Source organism: Crotalus tigris, unplaced genomic scaffold (assembly GCF_016545835.1).
Source record: "Crotalus tigris isolate CLP2741 ecotype Arizona unplaced genomic scaffold, ASM1654583v1 scf7180000017659.2616968, whole genome shotgun sequence".
NCBI lineage: Eukaryota > Metazoa > Chordata > Lepidosauria > Squamata > Viperidae > Crotalus > Crotalus tigris.
The window spans coordinates 818,522-845,882 of record NW_024096546.1 but is presented as its reverse complement, the minus strand read 5'-3'; positions in this window follow the sequence as shown (position 1 = coordinate 845,882).

Here is a 27,361-nt window from a genome sequence, read left to right as displayed (position 1 = left end):
TCAAAATCTATTTGTATTGAGTGAGAAGAAAATAATGGTCTTTTGCAATCAGTGTATGGTGTACAGTAGTTTATAATGATACAATTTTCTCAGATGGAGTATCTGACCATATGGTTATTTTTACAACATGAAGAATTCAAATTAATCATTTCTGAATTTTAAATTTGTATTTGTAGGATTCTTATATCTTATAATTGCCCATCATCTTTCCCAACCTGATGCTCCTGTATATGCTATATGTGGCCATAGAGTTGGAAGGTGTCATTCAGCCCAATTAGTATAATCCCCTACTCATTATAGATATGCCGATCATTATATCATCCTGGAAAGACGGCTGTCTAGCCTTCCTTTCAACTGAAGAAGAGGCTACCATCTATGTAGGTAAATGGTTCCATTTGTCTTATTCATACTTTTCTGTAAGTTCAGTTGTAAGTTCTCGCTCCCAGAGCAAGATAGAACATTTTATATCATTTATTTCAGCTCATTGTTCCACCCTATCAATATCCTTTTCAATGTAATTCCTTTGCTGTAGGAATCTCATTTTATATCTTCTCATCTCACTTTATATCTTTTTCAACCAGGCTCGCAGATCAAATTGTCATTTCAGATGCTTTTCTAAAATCAAGGTATGCTATGTCTACAGCATTCCCACAATCTACTAAGAAGAAGAAAATGAGATAAGATTTGTCTGCAAGCCTTATTCTTGACAAATTGATTATCACATTGTTTTCAGAGAGCTAACATATTGTTCTCTTTATAATTATCTGTAGTACCTTCCCAGGAATTGATGTTCGTGTGAGTTTTTGAAGATGACAGTAGTTGTTCTCTTCCACTCATCCAGTACTTAATCATTTTTCTAGCAAGTCACAAGTTAGAGACAGAGCATCAGCTTATTTCTTCAGGATCTAGAATGCAGTTCATCTCACTATAGAGATTTAGATTCATTCAAATAAAGAACCATTTCCTGATGATTTTACTATTCAATTTCAAGCTTCAGTTTTACCCTTCTGAAATTAGTCGTATTATTTCTTAGAGGTACAACAATGGATGAAGTAATTAATGATTGCTTGGAATCCAGTCCAAAAAAGGTTTGATTATTTACTTTGTTCATACTGAAATTATACACTGTATTTTCTATATATTTCTCATCAGGTTAAAAAATTGTGATAATTCATTAGATATAAAAAAAGCATTTCCTGTCAAATTTGAAGGATTGAATTAGAAATTTGCTTTTTTTGTTGTTAAAAAAAGATTTTCCACTTGATCACAAAACCACTACTTGAGAAAGTGACCCAAATAAAAAGAGGGTTTTTTCCCCATTTGAGCTAATTTTTATGGAAGAATTCATTACATTTAACTTATAACTCTATATTTAACCTAACATTTCTTATATTATAATGCAGTGTCCTATAATATAGTATGCTTCCCTAACCCTGAAAATTAATTATGATACAATGGTGTAACATAACATTGTTTTCTTGAAAGATTATCAAAGCTAATATAAATACATGTCATATGTTAAGAATGATTTGTATATTATATAGTCATTATTTGATGACTTCAGCATCCAATGATAATTTTCACATATTCTTCAGCCACAAACTGATCATAATCCTAGAATAAATTGTCATATTAAAGGGTGATATAGTGACTAGAAGGTCAGGCTTGAATCAGGGTACTCTGGATCCATGCTATAAAACTCAGCTCACTAGTGTCTAGAGCTAGTCATTATCTTTCAATCTAATCTACTTCACATAGTAATTTTTTTAGATAGAATTACTATGAATACTATGTATATTCCCCTAAGGTCCTTAACAGAGTAGCATAATGTACTTTGGGGGAAGGAATGTGAGATTAAAATACAAAAAGGAATATACATTTCATGACAGGTCTATTCAGTGTTCTTAGATTTGTTGTTGTTGTTATTAATTGCGAAGTCGTGTCCGACCCATCGCGACCCCATGGACAACGTTCCTCCAGGTCTTCCTGTCCTCTACCATCTTCTGGAGTCCATTTAAATTCACACCTACTGCTTCAGTGACTCCATCCAGCCATCTCATTCTCTGTCGTCCCCTTCTTCTATTGCCCTCAATCTTTCCCAGCATTAGGCTCTTCTCCAGTGAATCCTTCCTTCTCATTAGGTGGCCAAAGTACTTGAGTTTCAACTTCAGGATCTGGCCTTCTAAAGAGCAGTCGGGGTTGATCTCTTCTAGGACTGACCGGTTTGAACGCCTTGCAGTCCAAGGGACTCGCAGGAGTCTTCTCCAGCACCATAGTTCAAAGGCCTCAATTCTTTTGCGCTCAGCCTTTCTTATGGTCCAACTTTCACAGCCATACATTGCAACTGGGAAAACCATGGCCTGGACTATACGCACTTTTGTTGGCAGGGTGATGTCTCTGCTTTTTAGAATGCTGTCTAGATTTGCCATAGCTTTCCTCCCCAGGAGCAAGCGTCTTTTAATTTCTTGGCTGCAGTCCCCATCTGAGGTGATCTTGGAGCCCAGAAAAATAAAATCTGTCACTACCTCCATTTCTTCCCCATCTATTTGCCAGGAATTGAGAGGGCCGGATGCCATGATTTTGGTTTTCTTAATGTTGAGTTTCAAGCCAACTTTTGCACTCTCCTTCTTCACCCGCATCAAGAGGCTCTTTAGTTCCTCTTCACTTTCTGCCATTAGAGTGGTATCATCTGCATATCTTAGGTTGTTGATATTTCTCCCGGCAATCTTAATTCCAACTTTTGATTCATCTAGCCCTGCCTTTCTCATGATGTGCTCTGCATATAAGTTAAATAGGCAGGGCGACAGTATACAGCCTTGCCGGACTCCTTTTCCAATTTTGAACCAATCAGTGGTTCCGTGTTCGGTTCTCACTGTTGCTTCTTGACCCGCATATAGGTTTCTCAGAGACAAATGAGATGGTCTGGTACTCCCATCTCTTTAAGAACTTGCCACAATTTGTTGTGATCCACACAATCAAAGGCTTTTGCATAGTCAATGAAGCAGAAGTAGATGTTTTTCTGGAACTCCCTAGCTTTCTCCATGATCCAGCGTATGTTGGCAATTTGATCTCTAGTTCCTCTGCCTCTTCAAAATCCTGCCTGTACTTCTGGTAGTTCTCGATCCACATACTGCTGGAGTCTAGCTTGTAGGATTTTAAGCATAACTTTACTAGCATGTGAAATGAGTGCAATGGTGCGATAGTTTGAACATTCTTTGGCATTGCCTTTCTTTGGAATTGGAATGTAAACTGACCTTTTCCAATCCTGTGGCCACTGTTGAGTTTTCCAAATTTGCTGGCAAATTGAGTGTAGCACTTTTACTGCATCGTCTTTTAAGATTTTGAATAGCTCAGCTGGAATACTGTCACCTCCACTAGCTTTGTTGTTGCTCAGATTTTCTAAGGCCCATTTCACTTCACATTCTAGGATGTCTGGTTCGAGGTCAATGACCATCTCATTGTGGTTATCTGGGATGTTAAGCTTATTCTTGTATAGTTCTTCTGTGTAGTTTTGCCATCTCTTCTTAATCTCTTCTGCCTCTGTTAGGTCTCTGCCATTTTGGTCCTTTATCATGCCCATCTTTGCATGAAACGTTCCCTTCATATCTCCAATTTTCTTGAAGAGATCTCTGGTCCTCCCTATTCTGTTGTTTTCTTCTATTTCTTTGCACTGTTCATTTAAGAAGGCATTCTTATCTCTTCTAGCTACTCTCTGGAATTCTGCATTCAATTGGGTGTATCTTTCTCTTTCTCCTTTGCCTTTCGCTTCCCTTCTTTCCTCAGCTATTTGCAAAGCTTCCTCAGACAGCCATTTTGCTTTCTTGCATTTCTTTTTCTTTGGGATGGTTTTAGTTGCTACCTCTTGTACAATGTTGCGAACTTCCATCCATAGTTCTTCAGGCACTCTGTCTATCAGATCTAATTCCTTAAATCTATTTGTCACCTCTACTGTATATTCATCAGGAATATGATTTAGTTCATACCTGAGTGGCCTAGTGCTTTTCCCTACTTTTTTCAATTTAAGCCTAAATTTTGCAACGAGAAGCTCATGATCTGAGCCACAGTCAGCTCCTGGTCTTGTTTTTACTGACTGTATAGAGCTTCTCCATCTTTGGCTGCAGAGCACATAGTCAATCTGATTTCTATGTTGACCGTCTGGTGATGTCCATGTGTAGAGCCGTCTCTTGGGTTGTTGGAAAAGAGTGTTTGTTATGACCATCATATTCTCTTGACAAAATTCTATCAGCCTGTGCCCTGCTTCATTTTGTACTCCAAGGCCAAACTTGCCTGTTATTCCGGTTATCTTTTGGCTTCCTACCTTAGCATTCCAATCCCCCATGATGATAAGGACATCATTTTTTGGTGTTAATTCTATAAGGTGCTGTAGGGCTTCATAGAACCGGTCAATTTCATCCTCTTCAGCACCAGTGGTTGGGGCATAGATTTGGACTATTGTGATATTGAATGGTTTGCCTTGGATTCGAATTGAGATCATTCTGTCATTTTGGGGATTGTATCCCAGTATTGCTTTTCCTATTCTTTTATTGACTATGAAGGCTACTCAATTTCTTCTGAGGGATTCTTGCCCACAGTAGTATACCTGATGGTCATCTGAGTTAAATTCACCCATTCCTGTCCATTTTAGTTCGCTGATTCCTAAGATGTCGATGTTCAGTCTTGTCATCTCTTTTTTGACTACGTCTAGCTTGCCTTGATTCATGGATCTTACATTCCAGGTTCCTATGGAGAAAAAATCTTTACAGCATCGGACTTTCCTTTCACCACCAGATATATCCACAGCTGAGCGTCCTTTCGGCTTTGGCCCAGTCGCTTCATTCTTTCTGGCACTACTAGTACTAGCCCTCTGCTCTTCCCCAGTAGCATATTGGACACCTTCCGACCTGAGGGGCTCATCTTCCAGCGTCATATCTTTTTTCCTTTTAGTACTGTCCATGGGGTTTTCATGGCAAAGATACTGGAGTGGTTTGCCATTTCCTTCTCCAGTGGATCACATTTTGTCAGAACTCTCTGCTATAACCTGTCCGTCTTGGGTGGCCCTTCACGGCATAGCTTATAGCTTCATTGAGTTACGCAAGCCCCTTCGCCACGACAAGGCAGTAATCCATAAAGGGGGTTCTTAGATTACTTATCCAAATAATGTATGATATATGAGAAAATGAGCATGAATCAAATGATGCATATATGTGTGTGAATTTGTCCTTGAAAATATAGATCAAAAAGACTATGCATTCTGGAAGAAGCATTTTCAATTGTTCTAATTAAACTAGCTGCATAAGAAAAAATATCCATGTACAAGGGGAAAAGTTGAAAGAAGCTTCATGATGAATGAGTTACAAAAATATTCTTATTATGAGGAGAAAAATAAATATAGGTAACTTAATTTAATTCTCCCTTGACAATTATTAATGAACCCATACACATACAGAGATGTTGCTATTGATTAGATATGTTAATGTCAATAGAGATAAGACTGAAGTTCTGGATTAGATTCATTTATACAACTATCAGCAATGAACATTTGTCATTGATACATATCTGATAAAGTATGTAGAGACATTTTGATAACTTGTTTTCAAGAAAGAGTTTTTATTTCAGAGCTTTTGGAAATTCCTCATTGTTCTTTCCATAATTTATAGCCAAAGGACTCTAATCTGTTAAATACTAAACAGAAAGATGATGAAGTAAATTCAGTGTCTATGGATGCATACCAGTCTAATTTATCATATTGCATCCTTTCCTGTAATGAAGGTAATAATGTGGTTTTCTTCTTCTTCTTTTGTGTGTATGTATTATACAAATACATCAGTGGAGAGTACATTTTTAATAAGTTATAATATCTTATTGCAGAGCATGAAAACCTAAATGTGAATCCTTTCCAAGTAAGTGTGTATTTTCATGGAGATTTTGCAGATTCTTCCAAATTACCATTTCTAGGTTTTATTTGTTTGTTTGTTTGTTTATATTTTTATAGAAGCCCACCTCATAGATTCATGACTCTGTACAATAAAAAGCAATTATAAAAAGTTAACAATTTAAAAAATATCAGCATTTAAATCACCAATCATTATTACCAATAATAGAATACCAGAAAGACTTATTGTCATAAAGCCATCTCAACAATCCACCACCTCCTTCAGATCTCCAAGATGCCCTGGTGTGCAATGATTAGAATGCAGTACTGCAGGCTACTCATGGCTGCCAGCAGTTTGGCAGTTCAATCCTGACCAGCTTAAGGATAATGCAGCCTTCCATCCTTGCAAGGTTGGTAAAACAAGGACCCAAACTGTTGAGGTCAATATGCTGACTCTGTAAACCACTAAGAGAGGACTATAAAGCACTGTGAAGTTGGATATGATTCTAAGTGCTATTGTTATTGCTACATATTCCAAGGGCCTTTTGGAAGGATATCAAAGATGGGGCTAATGTGTCATGGTTCTGATAGACAAGACCAGTAAAAAGGTTTCCTTAAAGAACATATTTATTTGGCTACATAGTATTGGCATGATCAAAAGACTGAAATCCCCTCCCAGAGGTTACAATGTTGCAAAGTTGAACTTCCCACCCCCTTAAAGTGTCATGAATCACATTCCCCAATTAACTACTTGCATGGGCTTTTAAACAGAAGCTTTAGCCCACCAAAATGCAACCAGCAATGACCTTGTTTCCCACAGAACAATTCATTGTTTTGACTAATTAAAAAACACTCATCCCCCCTCCCAATTCTGTGGCAAGGGAATGAAGGGAAAATGGCTTCAGCCAAATTTGTTTGTAGAATTGGCAGTAGGGCTGGGGTGGGGATTAGCAGCATATCTTTTTTGTCTGGTAGGATGGTCAGATGTAATTACGTGGAGGCAATCCCTCAAATACCCCAGTCCCATACCATGAAAGACTTTAAAAGTCAAAACCAGAACCTTGAACTGAACCCAGAAGAAAATTGGCAACCAGTGTTGTATTTTTAGCAAGAAAAGTACAGGGACATCAAAGGTAAAGCTAATAATTGCTCATAATAGATTTACCCAAACATTAAATATTTTATATTAGTTTCAATGGATCAAAATAACTCTGGAAGAACATATTACAGTAACTGAGATGTAAGGTGATCAATGATAATTTCAGTCAGCATAATTTTGTATGCATAAAACCTAGCTTGAAGGTACTGTAAATAGATACTAAATAATAAATAATGATAACAGTGTTATATAGTCTTTTAAAGAAAGGCATTATACAGTAATTCTATGTTCAGCAACCTAAATCTGAAAATAAATCATCTTTAGCTTACTGTATGTTTATAGTAACATTTACTTATTTATTTATCATATTTGTATAGTTTCCAATTTGATAGGACATGTCTCTGGGTGGTATACAATAAAACACATTTAAAAAATAACAATTAAAAAAGGATTCTACAATTAAAAATACCAGAGTTATCTACAACAGAGTAGCAGAAAGAACTATCATGATAAACAATACAATACAATGTTATTTTGTTGGATGTCATATTATTAATTTTAGCATTATTTTTAATAAACAGTCCTGTAAATGCACTTGAAGTCAGCCAAGCAAAAAAGAGAAGAATTTGTTTTGTTCAAAAGAAAAAGAGCTTGGTGTTACTGTGATCCAGGAAATGCATTGTGGAATAAAGGTCTATTCATATAAAAATGGTGATCAAGAGGAAAACCTTGGCAATGTTGACTAACAGCTGCTTTGTCCTGTGGCAATGGAATCATATTTATTGGTTGCTATAGCTACACAGAGGATTCAGCCCAGTTTTAGCTTTGGCGTGTACTGCCAAAACTTAAAAACAAAATCCTGTTGTGAGATGTTTGTTGTTTACTTGCAACAAGGAATTTTGGAAAGTAGACTTCTGGTTTCGTCATGCAGCCGCCATGAATGGCTGGGAGATCTACTCTCTCTGCCCTGTTCAGTTTTGCATCACTGGGGGGCCCTGAAAAGGGCAGAAAATCACCCCGAAGAGGCGACCAGCAAGGAGGGGCTTTTGCTGGATCAGCTCTCCTGTCAGACCTGGCAATTCCTCCAAACTGGCGGACAAAAGGACCGGCCATAGAAATATGGCTCGTCCCTAGGCTGCTAACAGCCGAAGTCACATTAACATCTGGCAACTTCAAAGCAGCTTGGAAAAGAGATCTGCCTCTCTTACATCCTAATTACTTAATTACCTGCATAAGCTGCTAAAGTACTTTCCCCTGTGGTGAGGGAAGAGGGATTTTAGCTCTCCCTCCAGAAACAGCAGCTATCAACCACTTGGGAGTCTAAAATGTTGGGAAAAATACTGGGATCCTAATTGGAATTCTATTTTCTAAAACTGGTGGATTATAAGACTTGTAACTTTATACTCTCTATTTTTTTTCTTCTCTGATTTTTACTCTAACTATTATTGAAGATTTGGGTTCTTTTTCTCCCCCTTAAAATAGAAGGGGAAAAGAAAACAGAAAAGATCTAACTAACCCTGGGATGACATTTGCTGGCTAAATTTGAGACTGTAACCTGCTATTCTTTAAGAGAGACTTGTTGATAGCCTTGAAAACAGATAAGATATAAAGCAACCTTGAAGCACCATCTGCAAGAAACTCAGCTCAGCTTTTTACTTGGTGGACTTTCTGATTGTAAGCTTTTTGTTTAGTTTAATACACGACAATGGAAGAAGAGCAGGAATGGATTTCTCCCACAGAGGAAGTACATGAACAAAGTCTTTATATGTTAAAAGCAATTATCCAAACTCTCCGTATGCAAGCTCAAACTATGACTTCAACTAAAGAATCATCTATACAGAACTCTATAGAGAAGGGGAAACAACCAAATGTTATGACAGAAGACTTAGATACTCAACAAATACAAACAGTGGAAAACACAGAAAGGAAATTGATAATAGAGAACAAGGAAAGGACTTTTCTTATAAACCAGAAGGAATTTGAGATAAAAAACAAAAAAAGATGAAAGACAAGATAAATACTTCGGGACAACTGCATCGAACTGGAAAATTAAAGAGACGACCTGTTAAATCAGCTAGCTCTCTTAAGAAAACAGCAACTGAACTCCCTTATCAATATCAAACAATAGTTACAACAATACAAGGAGATCTTTTTGATGATTTCATAGCAAAGATACGAAAGATGATTTGGCAGAGGAAAAAAGCTAGAATTAGACTGAAAGGGATTGGGGTTTTGATCTATATATGAGATCAAAAATAGAATATATTTAAATGGATAGAATATATATTTTGAACATAAGATATTGTAATGATTTGAGATAAAAAATTGGTTTTATAAAACCTAGAAATATAAATATGGAATAAGAATATTATATTGTCTTATTAGTTTGTTAAGATATATGATAGAATTTACATATAATCTCTGTATTTTAAATATTAGATCATATGAGGAATTGTGATAAAGGAATTGTGTTTAATTAAAATTTGGAAAAAAGATAAATATGAAATGTTAAATTAAAATATTAATGGAAAATTAATCACCAGGTTACTGATTTGCTAAAAGTTTGAATGTTTATAGATAACTAAGACTTGAATTTAAGATATTGCATGAATTGAGACACAGGTTAAATAAAATTTAGAAGTATAAATACTAATAATTAAATTCGTATATTGGCTTGAGGTATAAATGCTGATGTTTTTTTTTCTCTTTTCCTGGAAAGGAAGAAAGGAAAGAAGTAGAAAAAGGAAAAGAAAAGAAAAAATTATTAGCCCTAAATATGAGATAGGAGACTGAGAAATTGGGATCATTTAAAATCTGGAAATGATAAAGATTAAACATTAAATTTAAATATCAATGCAAAATTAAAGTTAAGAAAAACTTATTAGGTTATTGTCTAAAAGATGGAATGTCAAATTAATTAAGATATGTATAGACTGAAGATTATTGATGAATATTAGAAAGGTATTTTTTGTTTGATTCATAGAATAAGAACTGTATTGATCTGAATATGATAGTAGATCTTATGGGGGAAAGAGAGGGAATTAGTTGTTGTAATACTTTGAGATTTGTACTGATGATATTTAAATGCTCAATACGATGCTCAACCACTACGCTACTTTTCAAATATGTAAATGCAATATTGGAAAATTAATAAAAAAAACTTGGGCATGAAAAAAAGGAATTTTGGAAAGTAATACCTGTATTGCTTTGCCCCCTGCCCAGCAAAGTTGGATCACAAGTTCTTTTGGCCTGAGAAACAATAACCACACAGTATGAATACTAAACACTTTATTCCAAAGCAATAAAATAAAATATCATAATAAAATGAGACAGGGCTCAAAGAATATTTAAGAAAACCAGAGAATTAAATAAGGCAAAGAAAGTGATTATGCCTTCTTCCGGAAGTATAAAGACATGATAGCAAGCAAATATTTGGCACCCTCTTGATTAGGCCTGTATTGGATGCATTATGACTAGCTTACATAGGCTCTGAACCACAATTAAACACACCTGCTTTTAGGGATCTCAATTTACTGGATTTTACAAAGAACTAATGAGCATAAATCTGTCTTATCTTGGAATATTTTGCCTCATGCAAAAATGAAATCATCAAGCTGTCTTTATTTATACGAGACTATCCCAAAGATCAAGAGTATCTGTTTCTCAAGTTAGTTGGATTAAAGATGAGAAGGTGTCACACCAAGGATAAGCCATAACAAAGTATGACACTTTAGTGACTAAAATAAATGCTTGCTTAATTCTGCATTACAACTCATCATGATTACTTCAAAATATAAAATCATATGGAGTTCTGTGTATCATACATCTAATGGAAAGAGGTTCAGAACTATCCAGTTCCTCTTTACCAGTCTTCCAGTGGAACCATGAGCACTTGAGCATAAGTAGTTAACTTATTTATTTTGGCACAGTATTTATTATGCCATGCAGATCAGTGATTTTAGACTCATAAATTAATAGACTTGTGGTCTGGGGACCCATTGTTTAATGAGAATTGTATTCAATCATTCATGGTGAATTGCTTGTACATCATAACTTACAGAAAATATATAATAATAATTCTCATAGCATTCAATACCTTATTAAAATCCTATGCATCTCATTACTTCTGTTTCATGAAACTATGGATGCAACAGTACAAAGAAATGTTAATACTTTGAACATAAGATCATCACAAAGCCATCATAAGCATCTCAAAACCCAATTATGAATTTCTGGTAATTTGGACTTGAAAGAATAAAAGCAGGATATGCAGCTTTTTATTTAGTGCATAACATAGTCTTCAACCAATTCACCTCCAGCTTGCCACAACTGCAAGCTCCATCCATTTTTTTTTCATTCTGTGTCCAACATGGTAGTGTCTCACTTCTGCTGGCACAACAATGCTGTGTGGTCTGTCTGCTGTATTTCATTTCATTGTAAGCAATATCTCCTCTATAACTGGCTATTGTAGGCATGACCCTCCCATTCAGATAGTTGTCCTTTAAAGGATTTCATCTTGGGTTGCTGAGATGCCGATCTCTTTAAAGAAGGAACTTTCCCAATGAAAGCTTGACTTCGTTTCACTTTGTAAGGCCTATTTCAGCTTTACACTGACTCTTAATATACCTTAATATATAAAATACACTATTTTGGAAGTCCAGTATAGCAGGTGAGGCCCTGGTAAATACTGAATATGGTAGCTGCTTTAATCTGCTTCTCTCTGCTTGTAATCCTACAAAGGAATATTTACAAAAGTGAGGCTGTGTTATTTTGCTTATGCTAAAGCTACTGACTACTTTGTGAGACACATACTATATGCTGGTGCAACAAATTGCTGTCAATATTTCCTAGCAATGCTTACACTTGGCATATTCGGGAGATGGGGAAAATGACATGAGTTCTGTTAATTATTTCTTCTAACCCAAGTGATTGGAAGAATGGTACTCTCATCTACCACTCTGCTTTACACTGAATTAACCTCTGTCCAAAAGAGCTCAACTGATAGGTTATTGAGTGGGAACAAATCTGGAAGCGTTACCCTCACAGCCTTCCTCTGACCTATTATCCTATCATTGAGCTACTTTTTGATGACAGTAGATGGGCTTATTATTTTCCCTATCAGTTCAACTTTCAGAAGACTATAGATCAACATTGAGGAATAGCCCATATTTTGGTCTGGGAGCACCAACCTTCAGGTTCTCGTGCACAAGCCCACCTATCAAACTTTAATGAAAATAACTGATCCCTCCGCCAACACACACACTGGTAGTTGACATTAGGTGGGAAGGGAAGCAAAGCTGGAAAAACTAGTCAAGGATGACAAGAGGAGAGAGAAAAGAAGGAGAATGGCTACAGTTGTGTCAATGCCCTGATTCCACTGAGTGATTACTCAGGATGATGGAAACTGCCACCAGTAATTGACATCTAGGAAGGGATTCCCTGCCCCTTACGTCTTCTTGTCAGGTCAGAGCCCCATTCTGCTTCATTACTGAGACAGAATATGAGTTGGAGGCAGCAATTAGTTAAACTAGCACATTTTAAGCTGACTCCCAGCTTGAATAATTGCACTCATACTCTTCAATGCAGCACTCTATCTGTTTTACTTGCTTGATTTTTTTAAAAAAAGAAAACAAAACAATAAAGCAGGAAAGAAAAACAAGCTGACTTTCTTATTTTAAGAGCAGAAAACAAAATTGCTATTCTTTCTTTATGGCCTACCAATGACTCCTAACAGTTTGGAGGTCTGAGGGCTTCTTCTCCCCAACTGACAACTAGAGTGAAACCTGAGTGCCAGAACCTATGCACTTTGCAAGACATGAAAGCAGTTATTTAAAAAAGAAAAAAAAATAGAAGAAGCTCTGAAACCTTGTAAAGTATATGGTGTGGTTAGGTTATTGCTCCATTGTGGAACTCAGTCAGTAACTTTGGAGCATTCATTAACTCTTTTTTTAATAACAAGTAAACAAACAAGAAAAAAAGACAATGAATCGGATAAAAAGCAAGATAAAGTGTGAAGGAAAGAAGAAGTTAAAAAGGAAAAAAATGGCTTCTGTCTTTATTTGGTACAGATATAGATAAAAAAATGAATACAACTCTTATTCTAAAATTAACAATAATCTACATCACTTCTATGCTTCCCTATAATTCTAATCATCAATCCCAAAATCAAAATTTTATTTCTCTAACTTTCTCTCAGAAAGCCCAGAAATGGCTTCTAAGTAGTAAGTGAAATTAGGCAAAGATTTTTCTTTAATCAAAACTGTCCATTTTGCCATTCATTATCTCTCAGCCCAGTTTACACATCTGTAAAATGAAAAAGAAACTTCACTAGTGCCATGACTTGGGATCCTAGCACAGGGCTTTTCAGCCTTTTCACCCATTGTACCACTTTTAGGATATGGCAATATCTGAGTACCACCAGTCGCCTAGCAAGGCGTCAAAAACTTAATGACCAAAAAAGGAAAAAAGTAATAAGGTACAGGTAGTCCTTGACTTACAACAGTTTGCTTAGTGACTGTTTGAAGTTACAGTGGCACTGAAAAAAGCGCCCCCCAAGCCACAGCTGAGCAAGACACCTGCTCGTCCCGCCCGGCAGCACTCTTCCTCCTTTTCGAGGTTTTCATTGTTGTGAGCATTTTGTTGAGGATTGGCAATGGGGGTGGGGTGGGGGGTGTTTGGTTTTTATTCCTTCTGTCTGCTGGGTGGTTGCAGCAGGTTTTGGTCACTTCACATGACCCTGGGACACTGTGACTGTCATAAATATGAATCCATTGCCAAGCATCTGAATGTAAATCACAAGACCCTGGAGATGCTGCAACATTCCAGCTGATCGGCACTTCTTCAGGGCTCAGCAGAAGCACTAGGATCAGTGCTGAGCTCCAGCTGGAGCCTGATGCTGATCCTGGCGTTTCGGCTGAGCCCTGACAGCCCCGAAGAAGCACTGATACTGGTGCTTCCACTGAGCCCTGACAGCCCTGCAGCTCCAGCCATCTTTCGCTCAGGCTTGTGTGGGGCTGCCACCGGTTCAGCTCATTCCCCTCCCCTGCTACCACTTTTCTAGGATGCTTGCATACTACCTGCCAGGTGCCAATGTACCCAGATAGTTCCCGTACCACTGGTTGAAAAGCCCTGTTCTAGGATGTTCACGTACCACCTGCCAGGTGCCAATGTACCACAGGTGGTACCTGTACCACTGATTGAAAAGCCCTATCCTAGAAGATGATAGAATATAAATGTATTTACAGGATTGTTGTTGAGTACTTATGGAACTGGATCATACATGACTGGGACCAATTGTGTGAAATCTTTGAGACACTGAGATCTTGATTCAGAGTCACTATAAATAATTTCTTCCCTCTGTGTGCCATGTAAATTTAATCACTTTATTTATATCATTGCTTTCATTTCAAATGCTTTTCATTTGAGAAAATTCAAATACTGAAATCACTCTCGGGTTAACCTAGCAGAGGTAGCCAATCATTTGAAGCATGGAAATTTAATCAAACCCTTGTTAGGACAATGGGGTACAAAAATAATTAAAAAGTAAAAAAGATACAATAAAATAAAAAATTACATATAAAAAACTAAAAAGTATAAAAACAAAAATTTGAAACAAATCTAAAAAGAATACTAGAGGAGAGGTAGGAACAGGGGAGCTTGATAAACTAAATCCATCATAATGCAAAGCACTCTAGAATGAGAAACTATGGTATGTGGTCATTAAACCTGGCTGGTGGCACAGGTTGTCTTCTGATGGATTTTAGTGCTGCTGTGTAGGAATAGATAACATTGTTGTGGGATTGGTATCTGAGAACAGTAGGGAGGAGTAGAATTGTCCTATGTACCCTAAGCATTTATACAGTAGTGCTATATAAAAATGAGGCTAGTACAAATATCAATCAATCAGAATAGAGCTGAAAATGATCTTGGAGGTCTTTTAGTCCAACCCCCTATACCATTTCAGATAGGTGGTTGTCTAGTCTCTTCTTAAAAACCTCCAGTGATGAAGCACCCACCACATCAGAAGGCAAGTTATTCCACTGGTTAAATGTCCTCACTGTCAGGAAGTTTCTCCTTAATAATCCAGGTTGTTTCTCTTCTTGATTAGTTTTCATTCACTGTTTCTTGTCTTGTCTTCTGGTGTTTTGAAAAATAAGTTGATCCCCTCTTTTTTGTGGCAGCCCCTCAAATTTTATGGCAGGATACTGCTATCATGTCACCCCTAGTTCTTTTCTCTAGATTGGCCATACCCAATTCCTGCAACCCTTCTTCATATGTTTTTATCTCCAGACCCTTAATCATCTTAGTTTCTCTTCTTCGCATTTTTTCCAAAGTCTTGACATCTTTTTTGGAATGTGGTGACCAAAACTGGATGTAGTATTCCAAGTGTGGTCTTACTAAGGATTTATAAAGCAGTACTAATACTTCACGTGAATTTGATTCTATGTCTCTGTTTATATACAAGGATTGTATTAGCTTTTTTTGAGGCTGCTGCACACTGCTGGCTCATGTTTAAGTGATTGTCCATTAGGAATCCAAGGTCCCTTTCATTGTTACTGTTTTTGAACCAGGTTCCACCTTGTTTGTATTTGTACCTTTGGTTTTTCTTGACTAGGTATAAAACCTTGCTTTTCTTCACTTTAAATTTCATATTGTTGGACTGGAGCCATTATTCAAGTTTGTCAAGATCATATGGAAGTATAACTACCCCTTTGCCTCATCCCTTAAAAAAACATTTTAAAGAAGGGGATATACAAGAGACAGAGAAAAATGGAAGATAAAATAGCATTCTGGACAGGAATAGATGTCTATCAGCAAGTATGAAAGAAGAAGATGAGATACATAGAGGAATTCGATAGCAGGAGAACTTGAGCAGAGCAAACAGATAAATAATGCATTTAAGGAGCTAAATACAGTAGGCCTCTTTTAAACATTTTTAAGAAAATATAAAATGTCAAATAGAATACTATGAATAAAGGGATCAGATCTGGATCAAATGAAGAATTACAGACTGCAATAGAAAATGAATACTACTTTATCAAGGATATTTTTTATTATCACTGTTTTAATTATCTCACATTTCTTAATTTTATTGAATAAAATAAATCAATAATAGAAATCTTCATAAGGAAATAACATTTTAAAGCCTATTCATATATTTTTTAAGAATCTGGATAAAAATGGATGTTAGAAGAGAAAGGGTAATAATACCCTTCTTTAAAGCTCAGAGATAGTAATGAGTTTGCAGATGGTAAGGCAAATAATCTAAAATCTACAATATCATTAACACTCTCCAAACATTGTAGATGATTATTTTTTCATGAATGAGTGCTGTTTGAGTAATGAACTTTGTCCAGGCTTCTCCCTGAATTATGCGCAAGCATATTAAAATGTGAATTTAAAGTGTAGTTAAAAAGTAAAGAACAGCTGTCATTTTTCTGTTAGAATTTGTTACCTGGGTGTAACCTATGAATCAAAATGGTATTTTAGACACATTTATGCTGTATGAAGAACTGGTGACTTGAAAATGGACAGTGCATTTCTAAATTAGATGCTGACATTTTTGTTCTCAGTAAATCATATCAGGATACTGCCCAATTAAAATTTTACAAGAGATATTCTACAGGTAACCCCAAATTTCATTAATAAGGTGTTAATATCTAAATATTTATTTAATTTAAATAAATTTAATGTAAACATTTATGAAATTATCTAAACATTTATCTTTGCTCTTCTGTTTGCAGGAAAATAATAATTCAGAAGGAGAAAAGTTGGACAAGAAAAAGGAAAAAGGTAAATGTCAATATCTACAAAGAAGAGCAAGGATCCACAGTTTGTGTGAACTAAAAGGCCCTTAGGGATTAAAAGGACAAAAGAACCTATATGTTACTCAGTGGCTGTTGAACTCTGGCTGAATGACTGTTACAGTGAGGAAAAAATGTAACACTCATAGAGGGAAGAGATGGAATAGGAAGGACACTAGAGATATGCATTCTGAAAGGAGTATCAGTCTCTAAGTAAAATCCTAAGTAATACCATTCTCTTCTCTTTGTAGGAGAAGAGCAGAAAAGGCTGGGGGGGGGGGGGTAAATGTCCCATTAGTTTAGACTCTTTACATCCCCACAAATGGTTCAAGTCCAGTTGCTCTTGAATTTCATTGACTCCCATCTGGCATCAATTTAATATTGAACTTTAGTTGACTAAATTCTTGTTTATAAATCTTTTCTGCTGAAACTTAACATATGGTCCTGATCCTTTACATCTGACATTCTTTGGCTTCTATTTTGTTCCTTTTAAATTTCTTTCTAGACTTTTCCCAGATTTCTTTCGTCTCCTTTCTTTCAGTTTTTATTTTTTTCAGCCTTGTCATGAAATCAGTCACACCCTTGAAGATTTTTCCCCAACTTCTTGTACCATTTCTTACAGTATTTAAAATGCATGCTTGCTTTCTTGACTTTTTGTATTATTTCTGAGGCCTTTTTCAAACCTTTTAATCAATCCATTTCTGAAACAAAACTTTCTTTCATGCCATGATTTTCTTCTTACCCCCATTTCTTCTCCCATCTCCTACTTTATAAAGATCAGTGAATTTCCCTAAGAAATAATGCTAAATTTATTAAGTTTAACTTCACACTTGCTTTGCCCAAAAAGGAACTCTGAGTCTGCTATGAATTTATTTTCAGTCATTGCCCTAGTGGCAGCTCTGGCTCCGATGAACATATACTACATCAAGAATTTCTTTTCAGACTCTATTTCTTTACTAGCCTGATTTTGGCCTTATCCCAGTTCTAATTATTGAGGAAGATTATGTGGTGTTTTTTTTTTTTTCTTCATTCCTGTTTCCATCGTAGATCTAGGAAATCCTGAATCTACAAGCCATCAACTGATGTCTCAGATTCTAATATTTTTCAGATTTTATTCACACCACCCAAACATAAATTCTTATATTTCCTCTGGTAACTGCTAGGCAAAAGTTGTTGAAACCGTGAGACTGATTGAGAAACAGCATTCCAACAGTCACATGTGGTATAAGAACACAAAGAAAATCCTATAAAATCTAACCAGCTTTCAATAGTCCACTTATCTCAACCATTTGCATCTTTAAGAAAATTTGATGGAGAGACATGAAACAAAATCCTACTTCTATTCGTAGCTGGTTTCAGAAACTCTGCTTCTGAACTTGTATCATATCAATTTGATGACTTCCTCCACATTCCATCCCCACTGTCTATTATCCAGGTTCATTAGACATCTTACCATTTGGGATTTTGTTGTTGTTGTTACATTTATAGTTTGTTTTCATTTAAAAACTTCAAGACATTGGAGTCCTTGAGTTTGCTTGCGAATATTTTGTTACCAGATTAGGTAACATCTTCGGTGTTTTTATATAGTAGATCTCTTTAGAACTGAAGAAGCTTCTTAGATGAGAGGTAAAATGTTTTCAAGGAAAAAAAACAAAGAAAGTCCAGTTGCCTTTTTGAAAAACATCTTTGGGACATCCGTGACCTAGATGATCGAGAATTCCATAGACACTCAAGGATGTTTATGGACTTACCTCTTATTTTATTCTCACAAAGGTTAAACTGAAAAACAGTAGGCATGCACTTGACCATATCACAGATATCCTCTGACAATACCAATTTTCATCCTTGATTGTAAAAAAAAACTTGTTTTTATCTCATGCATTCAGGCCATGAATAAGATAATAGTGATTTTGTTACATGTACCAGTATAAAAGTAGGATTTCTGCTCCCTTTCCTCCCCCTGCCTGTGACATTGTCCAAAGACAGCCATGAAATGTGTAAAAAATACCCTGGAGGCAACATCAGTGACAATAATGGGTAAGAGTAGAAAAAGTGTTAGTAGACATGGGTATGTAATCTCCAATCTTGTCAGATTACACTGCAACCGTTTCTCTCCCTGTTTTTGCCTCTCCAATCTTTCCTGAGTTTCTTTCATAAGTTCACCTTCCCCATAAACTGCTCTGTTTTTACAACAACATCTCTCCAAAACAAGATAGAGGAAATCAAGGCATTTATACACTGTTTCATTTAATAATTTAATTATTATTATTCATTTAATAATAATAAGAGTATACAATTAAGTTAAGTATTCTTAACTGCATCATTTTTTAAAGATGCAATAGCCCTGCTTTTCACAACTGCAATGATCCTGCCAGGTAATTCTTCTATTCTTGGAAATTACAAATAAATGATTACTAAATCTGGGTTCTCCAGGGAAATGCTGGTACACCAGGAACAAGGTCAGACAATGCTAGCTCTTAAACAAAGAGTCTTGGACATAATTACAAACAGAGTATACCAAGATACTACCTAGATCTCAGTTGGGGCCCAGTAGATTTTATTTTAAATCATCTTTATACTTGATTCAACTTATATAAAAAAAACCTTCAGAAGTCTTAATAACAATTAAAGTATTGTTGCAGTTTAATGTATTTCTATCGGCTATGTTAGAAGGTAAATACCAAAAAATTGAAAATATTGTAGCATGCATAGGACAACTCAATGTGGCCAACTCGGTGTGGCCAGCTCACTGCCAGCAATTTGCTACTGCCATATTGCCTCTGCCAACTCATTGCTGCCAAGTCGTAATACTGAAAGACTTTGTCTCTGCAGAGGTGGAAGAACTGATTCATGAGATTATATCCTGCTGTATTGCATTTTTTCCAAACACATCTACAATGGGTTCCTTACCCCTCTTCTTAGCTTATTTACAGACCAGGCAAAAAAATTCTATGTACAGCTTCCTGAGAAATAAAAATCCCAAGGTAACACTGTTGATAGCAAAGTAGACTATGTATGAATGCATGACTTTGCATGCTACATTGTAATATGTACAGCATGTTATTCTTTCTCCTTCCTTCCTTCCTTCCTTCCTTCCTTCCTTCCTTCCTTCCTTCCTTCCTTCCTTCCTTTCTTTCTTTCTTTCTTTCTTTCTTTCTTTCCTCTTTCCCAAATTAATTGCTTACTGAAATATGTAGAAAACAAGGAATTTAAACTGGCCTTTTCTTGTTATTTACCAGCTCACTTATATTTGCCAATTCCAGTCACTCATTTTTCTTCCTTTAGGTTTCCAGCATTTAGTTATTTTCAGTTGTCAAACTCTACAGGGACTGTCAAGGTTGGTAAACATGGAAAGGTCTGTCTCATTTTCCTCTGTAACTATTTTTGCCCCAGTGTTTTTTCATATATATTTTTTTTTATTTTACATTCTTGTGACTTGAAAATTTCAAGTTATGGTTCATGGAAGGATGGGGAAATAAAACAGCCTATATAATCCTAGGCAGAGTATTGAACTTGGACCTGCTTCATCCCTGCTGCTGTGCTGTGATTAATAGATGTTCTGTTGCTCACTGATGACATGCTGAAAATAGATGTCAGCAGAATCAGAGAAGACCACAAATTTCACACTTACAAATTAGTACAATATTATCTGACAATGTTTCTCAGCACAATAGAATATGATTGTGATTGGCAATCTGGATAGTAAATATTATAGCGGTATAATTTTAGGTTGCTTTAATGATAGAGGGATAGCATTAACTCAGTAGTAGGGAGATGACTGACTCAAAATCAGCCAGGATGCGCTATGATTAAGTAAATACCTGAGTTTGGGTCTCTCCAATGCCGTATTATATTCTAATCACTGTGCTACATCATAAAGTAGGAACATGAGATATAGAGCGGAAAAAACCTTATGTTCACTTTCTCTGCACAGCGTTATGAACTTTCTTTCCTTAATTGCTTTTTCCAATGAAGCAACATTCCATAATGCTGCTACTTTACTGGATTTCTTTTAGTCCTTTTATATCTGCATATGCTTGCATTTTAACATGAGATAATTTAACATTTTAGCGGATGTATATAATTACTTTTTTTCTCCCATCCATCACAGATTATTTTCAATTTGTATAGAAACTGTATCTACCAAATCTCATCTTTATTTGATCAAATACCGGCTTCTTTAAAAGTATCTAAAAATAAAAGGCATACTACTGAAAGTTGCATGCAAACAGCTTAATTACATTTTATAAACACTTCATGTAGAAATATGAATATACATTGTCAAAGCCTGCATCAGGGTAATGTCCATGTCAAAGAACAAAAATGGGGAAAATTACATTAAAGTAAAGATTTTTCAGCAATTCATATTGTTATTTGAATTAGTAAAAGGTGCATGTAAAACTTTTGCATACTACAAAAATTAAATTTTAAAGTTATGACACTTTTTAAAAAAATCTACAAAGATTGGGAAAAATGCTGATGCTGAATACTGATAGATAAAGAGAACAGATTTTTAAATGATTGACACATTCTTAGCCATTTTTGATGAAATTAACTGCACACATTTTTTAACCTTCCATATCACTTCTATCACTTTAGCACTAGCACTTCTAGAGGGCATGTCACAGTTGCTGTTTTGATATGTGTTATTTTTCTCCTCAAATTAATGAGTTTTGAGCTTATACCTTCCTCCCTTGATGTTTGTTTAACCTCTTCCTTCCTGGCAAGTCTGGCAGATTTACTGCTTTGGGAGAGTGTGTTTTTATGGCTCTTATCTGTAGGGTCATGACCACTTATAACCTTTCTAGTGCTGAGATCAGGGACAAAGTCACCCTTAAAGACTCTGTCAGTTTGAATGTGATGAGTTTGACACAAGAATTTTCTCATTTTAATAAGTCTGGAAGAGAGAAATGGCTGATAATTTTTTTAAAAAAATATGTGCTTAGCATTTGTTCAGCTGGATAAATACTGAAAACCTTTTAAATCAATTGTTCAACTTTGGCAATTTAGCAGCTGAGGCAAGAAGGTCAAAATAAACTTGTGACCATTCTGATGGATTTCCAGGAAAAGATGTTTTTTCCTATAGTACATATCAGTGGTTAGCTAAATTAACTGATTTTCATTATCTAAAGGAACAATCTACCAGAATGTGAATATGGTCAGCTTTGACTATTATGTTACCCCCTGACTGTATTTGTAGATCAAGGGCTTGTAGGAAGCTATCCACTTTTGGCTGAAATTTCATTTTGTTGTTGTTGTTGTTAATTGCGAAGTCGTGTCCGACCCATCGCGACCCTATGGACAACGTTCCTCCAGGTCTTCCTGTCCTCTACCATCTTCTGGAGTCCATTTAAATTCACACCTACTGCTTCAGTGACTCCATCCAGCCATCTCATTCTCTGTCGTCCCCTTCTTCTATTGCCCTCAATCTTTCCCAGCATTAGGCTCTTCTCCAGTGAGTCCTTCCATTAGGTCAAAGTACTTGAGTTTCAACTTCAGGATCTGGCCTTCTAAAGAGCAGTCGGGGTTGATCTCTTCTAGGACTGACCGGTTTGAACGCCTTGCAGTCCAAGGGACTCGCAGGAGTCTTCTCCAGCACCATAGTTCAAAGGCCTCAATTCTTTTGCGCTCAGCCTTTCTTATGGTCCAACTTTCACAGCCATACATTGCAACTGGGAAAACCATGGCCTGGACTATACGCACTTTTGTTGGCAGGGTGATGTCTCTGCTTTTTAGAATGCTGTCTAGATTTGCCATAGCTTTCCTCCCCAGGAGCAAGCGTCTTTTAATTTCTTGGCTGCAGTCCCCATCTGAGGTGATCTTGGAGCCCAGAAAAATAAAATCTGTCACTACCTCCATTTCTTCCCCATCTATTTGCCAGGAATTGAGAGGGCCGGATGCCATGATTTTGGTTTTCTTAATGTTGAGTTTCAAGCCAACTTTTGCACTCTCCTTCTTCACCCGCATCAAGAGGCTCTTTAGTTCCTCTTCACTTTCTGCCATTAGAGTGGTATCATCTGCATATCTTAGGTTGTTGATATTTCTCCCGGCAATCTTAATTCCAACTTTTGATTCATCTAGCCCTGCCTTTCTCATGATGTGCTCTGCATATAAGTTAAATAGGCAGGGCGACAGTATACAGCCTTGCCGGACTCCTTTTCCAATTTTGAACCAATCAGTGGTTCCGTGTTCGGTTCTCACTGTTGCTTCTTGACCCGCATATAGGTTTCTCAAGAGACAAATGAGATGGTCTGGTACTCCCATCTCTTTAAGAACTTGCCACAATTTGTTGTGATTCACACAATCAAAGGCTTTTGCATAGTCAATGAAGCAGAAGTAGATGTTTTTCTGGAACTCCCTAGCTTTCTCCATGATCCAGCGTATGTTGGCAATTTGATCTCTAGTTCCTCTGCCTCTTCAAAATCCTGCCTGTACTTCTGGTAGTTCTCGATCCACATACTGCTGGAGTCTAGCTTGTAGGATTTTAAGCATAACTTTACTAGCATGTGAAATGAGTGCAATGGTGCGATAGTTTGAACATTCTTTGGCATTGCCTTTCTTTGGAATTGGAATGTAAACTGACCTTTTCCAATCCTGTGGCCACTGTTGAGTTTTCCAAATTTGCTGGCAAATTGAGTGTAGCACTTTTACTGCATCGTCTTTTAAGATTTTGAATAGCTCAGCTGGAATACTGTCACCTCCACTAGCTTTGTTGTTGCTCAGATTTTCTAAGGCCCATTTCACTTCACATTCTAGGATGTCTGGTTCGAGGTCAATGACTATCTCATTGTGGTTATCTGGGATGTTAAGCTCATTCTTGTATAGTTCTTCTGTGTAGTTTTGCCATCTCTTTTAATCTCTTCTTCCTCTGTTAGGTCTCTGCCATTTTGGTCCTTTATCATGCCCATCTTTGCCTGAAAGGTTCCCTTCATATCTCCAATTTTCTTGAAGAGATCTCTGGTCCTCCCTATTCTGTTGTTTTCTTCTATTTCTTTGCACTGTTCATTTAAGAAGGCATTCTTATCTCTTCTAGAAATTTCATTTAGCAGTTGCAAATATAAAGATCAGTATTTCTGCAGACAGAAGGCAAACCTGGTTGGTAATATAGTTGTTGGGGGGGGGAGTTAACTTGTTCCAAGAGGTTATCTCCCTGTTATGGAAGGATGAATCTTTGAAGGTTCAAGGAGGTGGTCTATGTTGTGGCTGGATTCCATCTTGTCTTAATCTTTGGAGGCAAAAGGTGAATGAAATGGAAGTTCTCCTATTCACATGTTTAGTTGCCCCTGCAGTGGGGAGACACAGTAAGAGTTGATTCTTATTTGTTTTTCCATTTTAATTGATTAATTGGTCCTAGAATTATTGCTGATGCTGAACTGGCTTCTTTTCTTACCCTTGGATTGCAACTTTGGGACGCAGGGCCTAGCCTGAAAGCGTAAAGGCTGTCAAAAGTTGAAAACTTATTTCAGAAGCTACTAGTATTTCACCATCTTGACCTCTTTACTATCAATCCTACAGATTCACAAATTTAAGCTTCTGATCATCAGAATCACTCAGCTATAGGATTGTTTCTGTTTCAAATGCTATGACTAAGAACAAAGAAATATAAATATTTAAGTATTTGTAGTCGGGTAAGATTTAATTTCTTCTCTGAGATGCACACAAACATATCCATAAAGAGCAGAAATTGAACTGTTGTTGGAAATCCATTTGAAAGATGAAATTTCAAGCTATTACACCAGCAATTTTCTATTAACTTCAAATGTTATTTTGCTCCAATGTCTTTCAAAGTAAATTGATATTTTAAAAGCAGAATATATCTTTGTGCCCAACCTTTAGAAACAACATCAGAGTGATCAACTTTTTTTTTCCTGATTTGCTTCCTTTTGCTGTGTTTTTTTCTGATTCATAGATATTCTTACCCCTCCTTGCTAAAAAGCCAGTGAAGTTTTGTTTATTGGGCACAAATAATGATAAGAGCTAAACAAATAAATACATTACTTTATAATGTATTTCATTTCTCAAAATGTAATGGAAAGTATTTTGAGAAAATGTTAATTGCAGTGATTTCTTATCTTGGACACTGAAGACACACACACACACACACACACACACACACACACACACACACTGTTATACTATAAACAAAATGTCCATCATTAATTGTCTATATAGATTCCATCATTATTTGACCATATAGATTCCATATCACTGGATACTGTCGGTGGTTGTTTTTTTTTAATACTTTAAATTAATTGACTGTGGAAAAGTATTTATACTTAATAGTAGCAGGCTAATCAGGCCCTGTTTCAACTGATTAACTAGATAAATCACATATTATTGTGTTCTGACTGCCAATGGATGAATTTTGCATGCAAAATACCAAGAGAGAAATGGATGAGAGAAGGAACCATATGAATATTTTAATAATAATATTCCTTCCTATCATGATTCTCAAAAAAGAACAAAAAGGAAAAAGACTGCAAATGTGGCTATATGCATTTCATGTTTCTTTTTGTCATCAGGATTAGAATCTGGTCTTGGAAATTTCAACAAACTAAATATTTGCTCATAGAACTATCATCCTAATGTATAAATTGTTTTGTTTTATTTCTAGGAGAATGAATAAATTCATTAATTAGCACTGACTCTTTTTAAAATTAATTTAAAACTTTTTCTAAATTGCTAATAGGTCCCAGGAAAATGTTTATATTCTTTCTTATTTTATATTCATTAATGATTGATCTGGAAGATGCCAGTCAAAATGCTGATTGCTGGATGATCAAATTTCTTTGGGAATGAAAAGCTGGAGGACCATATTTTAATTACAGCCTTAGTCAAAGATTCTGTATTCCCTAAAGAACTGAATTCATTGGGACAACCTTATGAGGATGTTTCAGAGTTGTTTCATAGGTTAAAGGAGTGTTATGTATGATAACTACCTTGTGTTAACTTATAAAGTAATAAAGTTGGGATACAAATCTAATAAATAAATAAATACTTTGCTCAGGTGCTGAACCTCTCCCAAGTTATGGCAATTGAGGGTATGCACAAGGAGAAGAAGAAGAAGGGGTCAACATGGTCATTTTTCCCCACTGCTGCTATAGCAGTGAGCCTTAGCCTTAGGTGGAGTTAGAAGAAGAGATAGAGAATGGGTAGCACTGGGTAAATTTCCAAGACGTTTGAGGACTCTATGGCACCTTTTTGGCCCACTCCCACTAAGATCCCATAGGTGATCTTAGCTGTAGCTGTGTCTTTTCAGTCTGTTCAGGTTTCTGGAAAGTGTGATTTCTCATGCAAGCACAGGGCTCTCCCCAAAGGTAAAGTGGCACTGATGGTTGATGCATCTGGAAAATTTTTCACTTGCCATTCTGCCATGTCTTATTGTATTTCTCTAAATCAGTGTTTATTAACCTTGGCAAGTTTAAGATGCGAAGACTCACTTTCAAAATTCTCCAGCCAGCTTTTTAAGAATGAAGGCTTGGTCAAGCCCAGTGGTGGGAGTCAGCCGGTTCGCATCACTTCGGCAGAACCAATAGCTATTTTTTGTTGCCCAAACCCCGAATGGACTTCTGGAAGTGGCATCCACACAGAGAACCAGTTGTTCACATATTTGAACCCCACCATTGGTCAAGCCCCTTGCATATGTTTGTTTCCAGAAGTTGTGAATGCTCCAGCACCAGAAGTTTTTAAGAAGAAATTGAACAACTATTTATCTGAAATAGTATTGGGTTTCCTGCCCAATAGTATTGGAGGTTTTCCTGGACTAGAAAACCTCCAACTCTATTATTCTTTTATTCTGTTATTCCCTTATTTGTTTCAAGAGATGATTCCCTGTCTCACCTTTACTATTGTATATTTATAACAAGAGTTATACAAAGCAGATTTTCAATGCAATACAGCTGGGATTAAATTTATTATAAGTTTAAAATATTATGGTTGCATAATAAAAAAAATCAGATTTTTTAATTCCATTTTGTAGATTAAAGCTCTAGAGCTGCATATCAAATGTTCTGCCACAAGTTTATTTCCCACCAAGGCAATTTCCTATATGACCTATTATTCCTAAATTATGTGCCCCATTTCACTTGCCCTAAATTTAATTGACCAAAACCCTTCTCCTCACCTGCCACTTAGTATGAAAAATATACCTAATGCTTGAATCTATATGCAGAATTATTGTTCCTAGAATCAAGATTATTTAGATCATGGTGGCAGGGGATTAGATAGTGGGGTTTTTATGCTTCAATAATTGTATTTATTTTGGAGCTAATTGCTTTAAAATGTAATTAATGTTTATATTAAACCATAAGTGAGCAGGTGATCAGTGTTATTAGCTGCTCAGAGTTACAAACTGCAAGTTGAGTGGTCACATAAATTTCTTCTTAGTATTTTCCTGCAAGACAAGGGTCTGTTTTCATAGAATCAACCAAATATTGATATATTTTATTGCATATGGAATTGACTGACAAATTTGTCACCTGAGCTTGAGTTTGTCAACTAACAGAGAATGACTTGCCCAGAAGGAGTAGGAGTAGAACTACAGGCTCCTGGTTTCTAGCCTAAAGAGTAAAGTAACATCTTTTTTTT